Source organism: Equus asinus, chromosome 4, assembly GCF_041296235.1.
Source record: "Equus asinus isolate D_3611 breed Donkey chromosome 4, EquAss-T2T_v2, whole genome shotgun sequence".
Taxonomy (NCBI): Eukaryota; Metazoa; Chordata; class Mammalia; order Perissodactyla; family Equidae; genus Equus; species Equus asinus.
Window position 1 is genome coordinate 119,134,808 of NC_091793.1, and position 16,440 is coordinate 119,151,247.

Sequence of the window (16,440 nt, forward strand, 5' to 3'; positions counted from 1 at the left end):
GAAACCTCCAGTATTTTGTAAATATGATTCTATTGGACAAACCCTAGGAAATATTGTTATGCAGCTGAATTCTGGGCTTTGTTTTCTGTTAAATGGCAACAGAATATAACAGCCGGAAACTCATTTCCTGGGATTACAAATGAACTCTCTGAATCCTTGTTCTAGTTGCTGTCTTCGTGGTTATGGGTAAGTTACACAACACCTCTACACCTCAGAGTTCTCACCCTTAAAATAGAAAAAGTGATGGTGCACACTCAGTGTCACACAGTTGTAAGAATTCATTTAAGTGATAGCTGTGAAGCAGCTAGTATAGCCAGTGCTCAATTAGATACACGCTATCGAAGTTATTGGTTGCGCGACCATGGGAAATTATCTAACTATTCATGCATATTGAACTGTGCCAAAACCTTGACAATAAAAAGTTGGGCTTTAGTCATTAACTCCTCCAGCTAAAAGTCACTTTAGCACAGCCAGACTAACTTATTTTTTGTTCTCTGACACGCTTGTTGCTTAATCACCGACGGACTGTAATCAACGGGCTGATAGGCAAACGCAAATCCTAATACTCTTAGTTTAAAAAGTCTTTAAAAATCTAGTGCTTAGGGGCTGGCCCCATGGCCGAGCGGTTGGGTTCTCGCGCTCTGCTGCAGGCGGCCCAGTGTTTCGTTGGTTCAAATCCTGGGCGCAGACATGGCACTGCTCATCGGACCATGCTGAGGCAGTGTCCCACATGCCACAACTAGAAGGACCCACAATGAAGAATGTACAACTATGTACCGAGGAGCTTTGGGGGGAAAAGGAAAAAAATAAAATCTTTAAAAAAAAAAAAATCTAGTGCTTATGTCATCATAATGATCAAGATTTATTAAGAATTTATTATCTTACAGGCACTATCCATGGATAATTTCATTTGATCTTCACGATAACCCTATGATAAAAGTACTATTATTGCTCCTTTTGTGGATAAAAGATCTGAAGGTTAGAGAAGTTATGTAACTTGCTCCATGTCCTGCAGTTAGCATTAGAGATGACATTTAATCACAGAACACCTGACGTTAGGACCTACAGTTTTACACATTATACAGTGTTTCCAAATGTATGATATGCATACCATAGGATTTAAGATAATTTATGTGGTAGATAAACTTTTTAAAAAGTTGCTTATTTAAATGTATACTTTAAAATTCTAGCTTTTAATCTAACCCATGATTTCAAAATGTTTTCAGATGGGATGTGACTAACGTCCTTAACACAGTGGGCAACCCACATAGGCCATGCGAATTTCATGGTGGGGCTCAGGCATACCTATTAAAATCCTTAGTAGTTAAACTATTGAAATGTCAGTATAACATAGATTGTTTCATTGCTAAAATGGATTCTCATATACTGAATTTTTGTGTCACTATGACATTCTTTTCAGTCATGAAACTATGTATCATTTTAAATTGCAAAATAGCAATTATAAATTGCAATGGAACTGTACACTCATTGATTTCCTTTTCTCTTGAAACTATCACGAATCTGTGCTTTATAAATAAGTCTTTTAAAGCATAATGCTGAAGATGATGATGGAAATGTAAGTGTGATGGTGATTGCGATGAAATCAGTCATATGCTTTCAGAATAGCAGGAAGACCAAATGGATGAAACACCTGAAACCACATATTACTGTTGTAAAACAACAGCTGCAAAGGAAACAAAAATATCATGCAAGTATAATGGAAATTATTTGAAAGTTGGATTAGAGTGGACTAACTGAGCATAAACTTTTTCCATTAGGTATAGTGTGTTTGGGGATATTCAAAGTTCTGGCAAGAAGGCATTTTACCTCAAACATAAATTTTGAAATGTACAAATATTACCATGGGAAGTATTGGATTTTATTTTATTTTTACTTTTTTTGCTGAGGAAGATTAGCCCTGAGCTAACATCTGTGCCAATCTTCCTCTGTATGTGGGTTGCCACCACAGCATAGCCGACGAGTGGTGTAGATCTATACGTGGGATCCAAACTGTGAACCCTGGCTGCTGAAGCGGAGTGTGCCAAACTCAACCACTATGCCACTGGGCCAGCCCTGGGAAGTGTTGAATTTCTTAAAGCAAAGCAGAAAGATATTCAAATAACTCAGAAATATCAGTGCAGGGTGGTAAGAGATGAAACTGCAAAAGTTGCAGAAGCCTTGTTTATAGTGTTAGTTCAATTGCCAAGGTTAGAGCTGCTTAAGTAATTGCTGACACCTCAATTACTGTTTGGCTGCCCAACAGTCAAGTGAAGCTCTCTGGGACAAAGCAAGGGAAAAAAATCTAATGGGGCAGCTCTGTCAAATACAATAATTTATCAAACAATGACAGCTATGGCCCAAATGTAGAGCAGCATTTATTATGCTGAGTACAAAAAAGTCCATAGTGTTCCCAGGGGACTCTAAGATGAATTCCCTGATATTAGCAACTCAGCTGGTCATATATAAGCTGAGTAAAGGAGCCCAGGAAGATGTATTATTTGACCAATATTTATTCATGCTTACAACTGGAGAAGAGATTTTAAAATCATCGATACCTTCAAGGTAAACAATTACACGCAAGTGATGTATTGGGTTATGCACAGATGGTGCTAAGGCAGTGGTATCCAATAAGAATGACTGTTCCATGTATTCAAGCTGTTGTACTGGAAACAAGATCTACTCACTATTTCGCACATGGGGGAAGCTCTCACCACTAGAGATGTTTTTAAAAATTTAAGAAAAGAACCTAATGAAGCTATAAAGATGGTCAACCGCATTAAGGACAAGCAAATTGAATTCTCTACTTTTTCTCAGCTTTGAGAAAATAGCAGCATTGATTCCAATTACTGTTTTCTGCAGTAACATGAAGAAAAACTTCATGTCTTTGGTGATAAAATCTACACAATGAATAAGAACATATGCATAATTTGCATTGGTTTTGCAAATCAGCATATTCATAATATTTTCTCTCCTTTCAAGGTAAGCAAACTTCCATTATTTTGCCACATGAAATTGAAAAGGGAGATGATGGTTGCAGATCTGAATCTAGATATAAAGCTAAAGTTACTTATGAATTTTATCGCACTGTGATTTATGAATATGGTTCATATTGTCTACTTCAGGATACTTGTCACAGTTGTTTGGGGGTTATTACATATGGCCAATATTATGTAAATTTTTCAGAGACACTGGAAAAATGGTGAACCCTCTCTGTAGGGTACAGAACTCATGATCTAACTATTAAATAAACTTTATTAATGATATTACTCATGTCCTCTATATCCTTGTTCTCTTTTATCTGCTTCTTCTTTTAAAGACTAGAGAGTCATAGTAAAATTTCCCATTAACTTTCAGTTTTTTCTTTCTTTTTTAGTTTTGCTCCATAAATATTTTGATACTAAGTTATTTAGCATTTTACAGTTATGACAATTATACTTGCATCATAGACTGTAGCCATCTTTATAACAAGTTAAACTTTTTGTTCCATAAATAAATAAATATTGTCCAACGTTTTCCTTTCATTCACTTGAGTTGCTTTTGTCTTATTACACGTATCTCTTGTAGATCTTTTGTGTGTAGTGTACAGACTTTCATTTTTTGACCGTATTTTGGGAATCTCTTTATTTCAATAATTTATCCCGTTCATTTTTATTGTCATTATTTACAGACTAGTCTTCCTTCCACTCCTTCTCTTTCTCTGTTACTTTGCTTTCATCCTTTAATTTTATTTGCTTCTTACTGTTTCTTTGTTTTATTTTCTTTTAACTGCATTATCTGAGATTTCTTTTATTTATTTTGTTTTCTAGTAATTTTAAGGTATAAGGTTTATATTTAGACAATCAACCGTTAAATATTTTTGAAAAAATTCTTAAATGTTTGTTTTCTAAGTTATTATTTCAAAAATTAATCAGCTGTGCTCATGATCCCATGACATCCTACCTTCTCAGACTAGTGATGCTATTTATTTCCACCTTTTAAAAAAATGTTACTTATTGTCACTCTCTCTTCAAATGTATAATTCTTATCAGCTTTTAAGTACGTTCAAATCTCACTCATAAAAATAACTTTCTTTCCTTGACCACACATCTCTCTCTTACCACTGCTTCATCTCTCCTCACTACCAGACATCTCCAAAGAATTGCTGATCCCAGCTGTATCCATTTCTCACCTCCCTGGGCTACTACCAAATCACTTCCCCCATTTTTTTCCTACCTCTTAGAAGCTGGTTATCAAGTCTTTTTTACAATGTCATACTGCTCCACTAGGCTTTGATATGCTGTAGCTCCTCAAGGCTTGCTCCTAGGTCCCTTATCTCCTCTCTCTGGGACATCCATGCCAAGAGTTTCAAATGACACTATGTGCAGATGACTTGCAAACACATATCTCTAGTCCCAGACCTCCCTGCTGAGACTCCAGATCCTTATTGCAACTGTCTTCTTGACATCTCTAGGACATGTCAAAAGGACGTTAAAAACAGTGTGTCTATAACTGAATTCTTGATTCTCCTACCTGAACCAACTTATTCTCTCATCCCCTGCATAAAGAGAGCCAGGAGAAAGCCAAGAGTGAGTGATGGGAAGAGTAGTAGGAAGTGAGACTGGAGAGGTGGCTTGGGGACTGATCATGACTAGGCTTGGAGGTCACGGCAAGAACTTTGAATTTTACTTTGAGATGCAAAGCCATCCGAGACTTTTGAATACAAAGGTAATAAGATTTGTATTTTAAAGGATTCCTCCCTCAGTGGAGAGGATACACAAGAATGGAACAGGGAGACCAGTTAGAAGCCTATTGTGGAGGTTTGGATGATAGAAAAAGAGGCTTGCAAGAGGATAGTAGCAGTGGAAGAGATTAGATGTGGTCAGATTCTAATAATTTTCACAGTAAAGTAAGCAATATTTGTTGGTGGGTTAGATGTAGAGTATAAGATAAAGAGAAGAGTCCAGGACAGTTCCTGGGCTTTTAGTGTCATGCTCTGATGAGAGGATCTTAGGGAGAAGGAGACATGTTGGGGGGAACTGGAATTAGAGTTAGTTTAAAACCTGATGGTCTAAGATACTCCTAAGACATAAGGTGAAGATGTTGAGTGGGCAGTGGGATTCACCAGTTGAGTTCAGAGTAGAGGTCAGAGCTGCTGCTATAAATCTGGAAATCATCAGCATATAGATGATCTTGAAAACCACCTAGGGGGTTAGAAATAGGGCCTCGGTTGTCTAGAAGTGATTCTGAGCACTGAGGAAGTTCTTTCAGATTAGAGGGGGAGCCTATTTAGTCACACTCCTTAAAGAACTCTAGAGCAACATGGAAAGGGAGGCAGGTGAATGTACCTGTGCTAAGCTGGACCTGGGGTTTTCTGCCATAAGAGTTTCTAGGGCCACAGCAGGTCTGTCCACAGCAAATCTTACTGCTCTGTTAAAGGTCACCTTCCAAGGCTTAATTCAAGCCTCATCTGCTTATGAAGTCATTCCAGTCACTGTTACTCTGCTTGTACCCTGTAGAACTCCCTCTTGTACCCTATAAATGCCCCAAATGTAACAATCATCACATTTTATCCCACTCATTTCTTTACATGTCTTTCTCTCTCACTAGACTTTGAGCTGATGGAGGGCTGGGATACCACGTCTAATTGTTATGGATGTCCCTACACCATTTCAGGTACATAAAAGGTGCTTAATAATATTGTTTTATATTAATGGGTAATATTCAAAATCTTCAACTGAACAAGCAATGAACAATCTGAACAGATGTTGAACTGATTGTAAGAAAGACCATACTGGTACATACCAGCTGAATATCAACTCAGCGAAATTTGCTTTATTTTCATTCATCCCTTCTTTCTTTATTGTTTTGATCTTTTTGGATCTGGTAAAATAATATATAACCAAATGATTTTATAGTAAATACATAGTTCTTTTCAAAACCCAATTTTCTAAAACAGTACTGGTCTACACTCCTACTGTGTCAAGTTCCACGATAAGATCTTACCAGAATTTCTATTAATACATGTTCCAAATTACTTAAAAGAGAACTGTTTTTTTGAATTGGTGGCTTTGACATTCTGTATGTAATTCTATATCAGATGAAGTCCTGACACATCAACTGGATTACTGAAAGCAATGAAATTATAAGCCTTTTATTGAGAGATTATTTATATAGCAGCCAGAACTATCTTAACCCTTAATAAATGTTAAGTAAAAATACGCTGTCAGTTTATGTCCCACATTATGCAAGGCTAGAAACCAATCTATACGACCAAAGTAACCATGGATGCGGATAGGAAAAGAGGTAAACTGCTCAAAGAAGATACCTGGTTTTGATTTTGTGATGCTCTTCTTCTTCTGAAGATTCTTAACTAAATAAGAGTTAAGTTGAAACAAAAGTAACATATGGTATTTTTTGTGATCCCCAAAGAAAGTATATAGATATAGGTTTTAGCCACCACATTATAAGACAGTGCCTTTTAGAATTTCAGCATGTAGGACCACAAATCATCTCAAATGCTACATAGTCTGTAGAAAGTATTTACAACAAGCCAATGTCCCTAGAATAAAAGAGAACATTTAACGTGGCAGACCATGATGGAGGGGAGGCAATAAAAGAGAAAGCACAGCTTGAAGTGCAGTATAACTGGGTGACTTACACCTCCCTGCTGAAGGCAGCAGACTTGCAGTTATGGAACTGCTAATCTGTTCTACTGTTTTTTAATCAGATGTTGGCATTATCTGCCACTAATTGCTTTTTCATTTCCACTTGTAATTATTCCATTGCGTGTTTGTAGTGAGAAGCTGAAAATGAGGCAGATCACTGAGAAAGAATTAATTGTTAATGAATAATCATCAGTAGGAAGCCAATTTCATTATCTTCAAAGAGGTAGCCAGAGATTAACCACTAGCTGTGGTTCTCCTACTTTCTGTGCATGACTGTAAAGTAATCACAAATAATCACGCCCTCCAACTTCATCAATTATTTTCTATTATGTGGATTGATACCCATTTTTATCTTTGTTGTTTAATGATAATGGCAGTATTCATGCTGGGGAGTGCTAATTGGAAGGTGTTACATTCAGTGGGCTCTAGGCCTAATTATTAGAGCATCTTCTTCATTAGCACATGATCCTACAAGGGTTGCATGGTGGGAGTTACCAATTTTTCCAAGTTACAAGAATATCATATTAGGAAACTTTTGCATGTCCTTATGCCAAGTAACACACAGAAAATCTTAGATCTGGTCACCGTTGTGTAGTTATCAACAGAGACTTTCTGTTTAAATAAATAAAGTAGGATGTTTTAACCTAATATGAGTCTTTGAACAGGAAGCCGCTCCTGCCTTGGAAGCTGGGTCTTCCCAGGACTGTTGATGAGCTTTCGCTTCTGCTTTGTTTCTGCAATTTACCATTTCAGAACGGCTCGCACAGCCTCCTGGGATTATTACAGCTCTCAGTGGAGCTTTGTCAGCTATTAATGGAGACATCACGGATGAATTTGAATGTCAGTGGGGAAGGGTCTTAATGCCTTGGTGGTCAAGTGATGTCACTCCACACAGACTTAGGGAGAAGGTAAATATATAGCCCTACTTCACAGTTTCAGAGGGCTGCAAAACTTCTCAGGACTCCTTCACGTGTATTGGCTCACAGTGTCCTTTAACACAGCAGTAAGTTTTGTTGCTGATAGACCTGCTGTGGCCCCAGAAGCTCCTATGGCACACAACCCCAGGTCCAGCTTAGCACAGGTACATTCACCCGTCTCCCTTTCCATGATGCTCTAGAGTTCCTTAAGGAGTGTGACTAAATAGGCTCCCCATCTAATCTGAAAGAACTTCCTCAGTGCTCAGAATCACTCACAGACAACCAAGGCCCTATTTCTAACTAAACCTGCAGCTAAAGAAATGCATAAAATGCAGCAATCTCAACATATTGGACTACAGAACATGTTTTTGAAACATCTCCAGGAAAGAAACTTGCAAAAGAGAGAAAAATTGGGTGTAGTTAAAAGAGAATGGGTTTTGGTGTTAGTTCTACGCATATTGTTAGCTGTATGAGCTAATATAAATTATTTAACCTCTTCAAATCTCAGTTTCTTTCATGACATTGTTCTAAAGATGAAAGAGGTATTATAAGAAAAGTGCTAAACTCAGGGCCTGACACCTAATCAGCATTTGCCTCGGTTAGGAGCTGATCATGAAGAACCTTAGCTGTCTGAATAATAGTTTGTTTTCTGGAAATGAAATGGAAGTTTCTGAGAATATTAGGCAAGTAACCCCAAGTTCTGCATGAGGCAAATCCTGAAAAGTCAATGACTTAGTATAGGAGAGTTTATTTCTTGCTCAAGAAAAGTCAGCTGTGAGGTGGTCCTATCTTTCCTCTATCCAGTGAGTCGAGCATCCAGGCTCCCTCCATCTAATGATGCTGCCATCTGAAGACATGGCTTCCAAGACCATCAAAGAAGGGAAAAAGAGAGGCATACTATGGCAGAGGCATGCTGGTTCTCATGTTCCATCACTGGAGATGATGTTTTGTGTTAATTCATGTTTCTATATGCCAGAATTCATTCACATGGTTCCAATCTAGTGGCCGGGAAATATGGTCCTTCTTTGTGCCTGGGAAGAAGACATGGTGTGGTAAACACAGCATTGTGTCTGCTATGGTGTGCAAAGAGTGAAATAATCAGGAGATTCATTTTAGAAAGATTATTCTGAAAATACATAGAGAAGGTTGGAAGCAGGGAAAAGACTAGAATCCAGGATGCCCATTAGATGAGTATTATAATCACAGGAGCAAAGAGATCATGGAAGCTTGAGAATAGTTTAGAAACTGTGATTTCTAATGCCAGACAAGAGAAAGGAGTAAGAAAGATAAAATTCCAAGCTTCAGTGGTGGGTCTATGGAGACGTATTAGCAATGTACGAAGACTAGATTTAGAGGATGAGAATGGGGAAAGCATATCAGCTGGTGGTCAAACTAGACTAGGTTATAACTGGTAGCCACTATTACGATCAGAGCAGGCATAGCCATAGAGAAGAAGAAAATATACCTATAAGACACCTGGACATTCCAATGTCTGGGAGAGAGTTTCTGACGTCTTCTAATTTTTCTTGGTACAGGTACTGGTGAGAGGCACAAAGCCTCCAGGTACGTGAGGAGGGTCTCTGAATTGTTGCTTGGTGAAAATCTTACTTAGAACTTTTCTCTGGAATACAATACTATGATTATTCTTTATACAATGACTTTTACCCAGGCACAAAATAACTTCACATTTCGTGGACAAGAACCAAGGTTCTTGGTTTATCTATTGTTAAATGAGAGGTTAGAAGGAGATGGTGAGAAGTAGGGTAAAGGATATACGTGGTATACACAGATACACCTACATTTTCACAGTGTTTGTAACAGTACATGTGAGAAAAATGATTACCGTGGGATGAACCCAATAGGTTTGCTAACTCGTTAATAGATGAAATTATTTTGGCACTGCTAGATGGCAAGCTGTAAACTGATGCTATAGCATGAAGTGCTTTCTTTTGACTAAGTCATAATAACTAAGACTTCTTGTTTATATGCCTCATTTGTCTGACTTGCCACTGGTCTGACTTGTCTTACTTATATACAACATTTCCTAGGGCATTGACCATGCACTTCAAGATCCTGACCTTATTATGATGTAAGCCTTAGAGCTAGTTTACTGACGCTTGGCTGCTGTTTTCAAGTTTTGCCTCTCACACCCTTCTCAGCCACTTGACTAATGCCTTTGATGAGCAAAGCACTCTAGTTTTTCATCTCCAGCCCCACCCTTCTGCTCTACCATGGCTACCACCTACTCATCATTGCAAAGTTAGAAGCTGAAGATTTCATTTTATTTCTTTTGCATGGAACAAGGGATATTCAAGCTGGAAATAGTACAATAGAGACAGATACCAACCTTTGGTAGCAACCTCATTCTGTTAGAGGCTAGACAAGAGAGTATTCTGTCTTTGAGATCATATATGAGCCCTTTGAGTAAAAAGGCATCCTGGAAGTAGGGTATGGGGAATGTTCCAGTCCTAAAGGACATTCTGTTCAATACTCAGAGGTAGGAATCAAATCCAACATGATTTATTTATTGGTATTTAATATTTATGTATAATAATAATGTTACCATAAATTTTAACACTTGTAGCATTTTATTCATTAATTCAGGTGTCTGATATTGTCATAAACATATGAAAATGAAGAAGATACAGTTCTTTCCTTCCAAAACGTAAACTCTTATATATTATCCCTTAGTGGTGGTCCTATTCAGAGTGTTTCATGGGTGAGCAAGAGAAATCCAAGAGATTTTAGAGAACTCTGAGTTTTTTCAAGGGTAAAGGTTGTTTAAAAACTAAACAATATGACCAAATATTATAAAATTTTCTCATCTTATAGTTCTGAACTTCAGGATAAAAATCTCTAATTACATTGCTTTCTAAAAGAGATTAGTGATAAAAGTAGGTAGGGCTACAATATATGAAAATAAATCTTGATACAATTAAGAAAACTACTAAAAAGCTTGTAGGAGCATTTGTTTTATCAATCAACTCAACCATCATATATGCAATCTTTCCAGCACTTAATACATTTTCAGTACTTTATTCAAGAAATAAGAGCATATTATCCAACACCAGGTTCATATCCTGTACATTTCCATCAGAAGAACTAGGTTCTGAATCAAACATAAAGCTTAGCAAAGAGTCTAGGAATGAAACCATAACAGAGACTGTTCTCAAGTGAAAACTTTATCCCTACAATGCTATTCTCCCATTTTGTCATCTCATATCAATTTTAATATCTTATGTCTCATCAGAGAGCGGTTATACTCTGATATGTTCCCTCCTGATGCAAGATGGCAGCTACTAAAATATAGATCACTGCAGAGAATTGCTGGATTTAGAGCCAATTCTTCTAATCGAAAACAACAGCAATGTTAATTTCAGCTTGAGAATGATGGCTTTTGTATGGTGATATAATGGTACAGACTATAATGATGTCAACTACTGCAATAAAATACGCTTCAAATGAGCTACCTTTTTTACATTTAGACTAGCGTGACTTCTGTCACATTTCTTTTTTTGGCATGGAAACTGACAATCTATTAAATAAATATTAATCCCTAGCAGTTTTCAAAGCAGGTTCAACCATATCAGGATTTTAAATAACTTCATTAATTGCTTAACTACCTTTCCCCTAAATTCCTGAGGGATCCTTTGATGCTAGTCATTCTAATGAGTTACCAAGTGATTCATGACTTCAACCTGTTATCATGCAAAATACACTTCCAGTTGGAAATCTTTACAGATGGTTTTGCCAGAAAGTAAGTGACCTCTCTAGACTCTTAAGAGGGCAAATTCCATTTATGCAATGTATAAAGAAAAATGATTTTTTTTTTTTTTTTTACTTTAGTACTCTAAAATGGTATAATGTGTCCAAATATTCAGTTTGGGCAATACATGATCAAATGAGGGATTCTGTTTGAATGGTAAAAGATGATCTGAATTATCTGTGGGTGAATTATCCATCACAATAGGAGTAGCTATTGTTATTGTTAGTTCTTACTTTCCTGTAAGCTTTCATATCACTTCTCCCCTTCCAAAGTAGTTATTGAAAACACGGAATGTTTTATTATTAATCTAGACAAGACATAAGTGAGAAGGTTATTATTTTTCAAAGAACAAGAAGAAATGATTTTTAGAAGTTTATTTTTCAAAAGCGATGTTTCTGTTTCTCTTCTCTTGAAAGTTAATCAAGCATTGAACATTCTTTATTTTCAATGAAATTGACTTTTATCATGCTAACACATATGCATAATTGTATAAAGTACTGTAAAGCTAATAAGAAGAAGTATCATTCCCGGAGAAGCCTTTCTGGCCCTCCATTCTCTGCTGTATTCTGGACTGACTACTCTCTAGGAGTGGTGCAGAGCCACCATTTTAGGATTTCCATATGGAATCACCCATTTCCACTTCTGAAAGTTAAATAGAGGAAAAGGGCTGAAAGAAAGTACATCTTTCTTTTAAACTTCTTTTACAGGAAGATATCTTTGAATCTGAGGCCTCATTAGAGATTAAACCTTTTGTTTCTCAGAAAGATAATTGAGGGGTAGTTGCTTAGCTCAAACAATCCTCTTGTTTAAAGCCCCTCTTTTTAAGCCCACCTTCAGAACCTCGTGCCTTGAGTTCCTGAGCCTGGCTGGGGTTCTGCAGCATGAATCAATTCACTTTCCTGGGACCTACAGATTTCAACTTTCCATCTTCCTCAAATTGTTGACATCGGCTTCTCTTTTTTTGTTTTCTTTTGTCTTTGTGCATGATGATGATAATTTATTATCATTTTAGGAGTTTTAAGGAATAGAGCAGTGATAACAGATTTGTTGAGTGTGCCATGTTAACTGGTTGTTGACAATTGTCAAGTTTCTTTTTGTTCTCGGGGATCTAGGGAGTCAACAAACAGTAGGTCTAATTTGAACAGAAAATATTTTCAATCTATATGATCGAAATGCGAAGTTTCTTTTTAAATGTTTCCATCATATGGCTCCTCAGAGCCATAGAGATTCCACAGAATTTCCCTGGGGAGCTGGCACATACAGAAAGGAGGAAAAAATGGCTGTTAGTGGTTAGGACTTTGGGTTCCTAACCACCTCCTACCCATAACCTAAGAAGTTCTATTTTTATCTCTTGCAGATACTATATTTTACATATGATTTTAATTGAACAAAGAGTTTCAAAGATATAAAATGTTTGAACCCAGTAAAATCAAAATAGAGCTAACGGTAGACTATCCAGGTCTCTTGAGAAGGAATGGCTGAGTTGTATGAACTCTGATGCTTCATCACCCTTTATGTGCTGCAATGTTTGTTTTTTCTCTGCTATCGTTTATAGGTCGGCTCTAGAGTAGGCTTCTCTGTCCGCACAGTCACTTTCATTGGAGGGGCTCTTTGTACATTAAAGAAGTGTTGAATTGGTGTTGACACAAAGTACTGGTGGACTCCTTCACGTTGCGCAGCTGCTCTAATTTGAGGCTTTCATTTTCTCCTTCTTTTTACTCCATCTCTTGTCTTCTTCACTTTTATAATAATGTATCCAGAAGTTCATTCTTTTTGCATTAACCGCCCAGCACATTTGTCTATCGTGGTCAAATAATTCTTTTATTCCACATGGTAAACTTTCAGTCCGCATTCCCTATAATCATCAGGTAAGTATTTCTATATATTCTGCACTCTCTTAAACACCAAAAAGTTCATTTTGCTGGGCACAGAGCCATTTCAAAACTTTATATTTTCAGAAACCTGGATTTTTTCTTATCAGAAGATAATTGGTGACATAGGAAAATAATTGATATAGGTTCTTTATTTCACAGAGAACCAAACCAGAGATAGGTTAACACCTAATTTATTTCACAGAGGAGCACATCTCCCATGCCTTTCTTACTCTTTTTGGGAGTGTTGCCATTGGAGAAAATAAGCAGTTCCCACTCAGAAGCCAGTTCTTTGTCCCTCCCTGGCCAACTTCAGAGTCCATCTGCATGTTAAATCTGAAAGGCAAGGAATTTAATCCTGACTCAGTTGTTGGCTAGCTCTTTTAAATCACGTTTAAAATATACAGTTTCTCAAGTATAGAAAACTTATTAATGGACACATCCCATTTTATGAAGTCCAATATATGAAATGTTTTGAGGTCACCTAATTTTTACGCAAGAAGATCTGTAGGCCATGGAATAGGACCAAATTTTGAATTATTTGAGATTCAAGGCATGAATTAGGCTCTGCTAAGGGGTCTTCTTCATGCAAGTACATATTCTAGGGGAGAAGCACATATACCAATTGACCATGTTCATAATTGCTATAATACAGTCAAGTGATTCTTGATGTTTTTCTATTCAGCAACACATAAGTTATAAAAGAAAATTGTATGATATTGAAAAGAGATACTTCCAAACAAGCAGGGTGTTTTACTGACATTGTATAACAAATTTTACCCATAGGTTTTTAATTCCTAAGCTACCTTACCCCTGTAAAACACATACTGTTAGGTAGAAGTTCTAGAACGTGTTTTCTTTTTTTCCCAAACACCATAATGAATTCCTCCATGAGTCAAGAACTCCGCCATGCTGCCAGAGAAGAGTATCAGATAACACTGATGTTTTTGCAGCTACTGCAGCTATTTTCTGTGCTATATCAGATTCAGTAGTGACTCATGGTGAACACTTGGTTTCAGTGTCATTCTCTTTACGTTTTATGTCTTTCATTTGGGATAGAAGATATGGATTTTTTTTTTCAGATAGCATGGATATTAGTAGACTAAATCCTGTACTAGAACCCAAATCACAAAGCACTATTTTCTTAATCAGATAGCATAAATTAAAAAGAAAGGAAAAGGAAAAACAGGACTCTTTCAGGTATCAGAAAAGTATGAAAGAGCAGTGAATCTAAAATGAGCCAGTTTGAAGTATACAACAAGTCATATTTATAGCCAATGCCAAAACACAATTCAAATTCTGATTACACTGTTCTCATACAGTTCTGGTTACATCATATTGTGGCTTCAACTAGCACATTAACTCTGCAACTGATGTGTGATGGTTGAGTAAAGTCATGCACTTTGGTTTTCACAATTTATGTTTTTGGTGGTCCTTTTGCACTGGGAAAATATATTGTGGTCTCACCACCCAAAAAACGCACCCCTTCATTCACACCCTAGACAACAACAGCTAAAGTGTTCTAATATCAGGCTGACTGAGCATTTTGAAGGATAGATGTTCTTTTCTCATGAATTTTTAAAAGGACTAAGGTTAAATAAATAGAAAATAAGGGAAATAAGGTCAAACAGATTAAATAAAGGTTGATTTTTAGAATAAGACTTCAGTATCTGTTCTAATAATACAGATTGGTGCTAAAGGATTTGACAAAATTATTAAAAAAAATGGAATCACTTTTTTTCCATTTTTTTAATTAAGGTTATTAAAGTTAACATCCTTGTGAAATTACAGTTCTATATTATTATTAGTCATGTTGTAGGTACACCACTTCACCCCTAGTGCCCTCCCCCCACCCCCCTTTCCCCTGGCAACCACCGATCAGTTCTCTTTGTCCATATGTTAACCATCACCTATGAGTGGAGTCATACAGAGTTTGTCATTCTCTGTCTGCCTTATTTCACTCAACATAATACCCTCAAGGTCTATCCATGTTGTTGTGAATGGGACGACTTTGTCCTTTTTTATGGCTGAGTAGTATTCCATTGTATATATATACCACAACTTCTTTATCCAATCGTCAGTTGCTGGGCACTTAGGTTGGTTCCATGACTTGGCTATTGTGAATAATGCTGCGATGAACATAGAGGTGCATGGAACTTTTGGAATTGCTGATTTCAGGTTCTTAGGATAGATACCCAGTAGTGGGATGCCTGGGTCATAAGGTATTTCTATTCTTAACTTTTTGAGGAATCTCCATACTGTTTTCCATAGTGGCTGCACCAGTTTGCGTTCCCACCAACAGTGTATGAGGGTTCCCTTTTCTCCACAGCCTCTCCAACATTTGTCACTCTTGGTTTTGGATATTTTTGCCATTCTAACAGGTGTAAGGTGATATCTTAGTGTAGTTTTGATTTGCATTTCCCTGATGATTAGTGATTATGAGCATCTTTTCATGTGTCTATTGGCCATCCGTATATCTTCTTTGGAGAAGTGTCTGTTCATGTCCCCTGCCCATTTTGTAATTGGGTTGTTTGATTTTTTATTGTTGAGTGTGTGAGTTCTTTGTATATTATGGAGATTAACCCTTTGTCAGATAAATAACTTGTGAATATTTTTTAAAATGGGATCACTTTTGAAGCCAAATTATTAGATAAGCAAGTCCAGGATATGGACTTCTTAGTCATTTAGCAAATACTGATTAAGTACTCAAATAATTTATAGGATTTTCCAAGGCACTTGGGTACTTTGAAATAACTAAGCATAATCTCTGTCCTCAGATAGAAGGACATTACAATAATTGCAAAGCTATGCAGAAAGGAAACAAAGTCATGGGTAAAGTTGAATAAAGAAAAAAGAGAGCAATTTTCAGGAAGGTAAAACTTGATTCAGCCTAAAACTCAGATATGTGGCTGATTTCTTTCATGAGCACAAAAAGAAAGAGGAAGAAAGTGAGCCATGAATCACCATTTTTGCAAAAAGAGGTTTTTGCTTCCAACGTCCTTTGTATCCATTTCCGATAATAAAAATATGCCAACAGACTTAGGAAGAAAATAATTTGTAAAGTAAGAAGTTTAAAGGTTTTTAACATTATGGGATTTAAAGTTCAGAAGATAAGAAAATTTTACTTAAAAAAAAAAGCTTTGGTATATCATATGACTCACATTTTTATAGTATGATCCCCCAAAATGTATTCGTCATCTCCCCGTCCAACAGCCTCCCTCTCGAATGTGTCCCAGCTCTAA

The 16,440-nt window shown here is 36.8% G+C and overlaps 1 long non-coding RNA gene across 14 annotated transcripts in view; it reads left to right on the top strand.

The window, feature by feature from the left end:
* LOC106826603 (uncharacterized) overlaps positions 1-16,440 on the top strand; it is a 278,032-nt gene that overhangs the window by 185,980 nt on the left and 75,612 nt on the right. For 3 of the 14 annotated variants that reach the window (XR_011502890.1, XR_011502892.1, XR_011502896.1), the window contains one exon: positions 2-186. The exons of 10 other annotated variants lie outside the window; for them this stretch is intronic. This is a non-coding gene — a long non-coding RNA (uncharacterized lncRNA). Of the gene's footprint in view, position 1; positions 187-5,586; positions 5,653-16,440 lie in introns of all 14 variants that reach the window. One more of the 14 variants, XR_011502889.1, reaches the window with a different exon arrangement.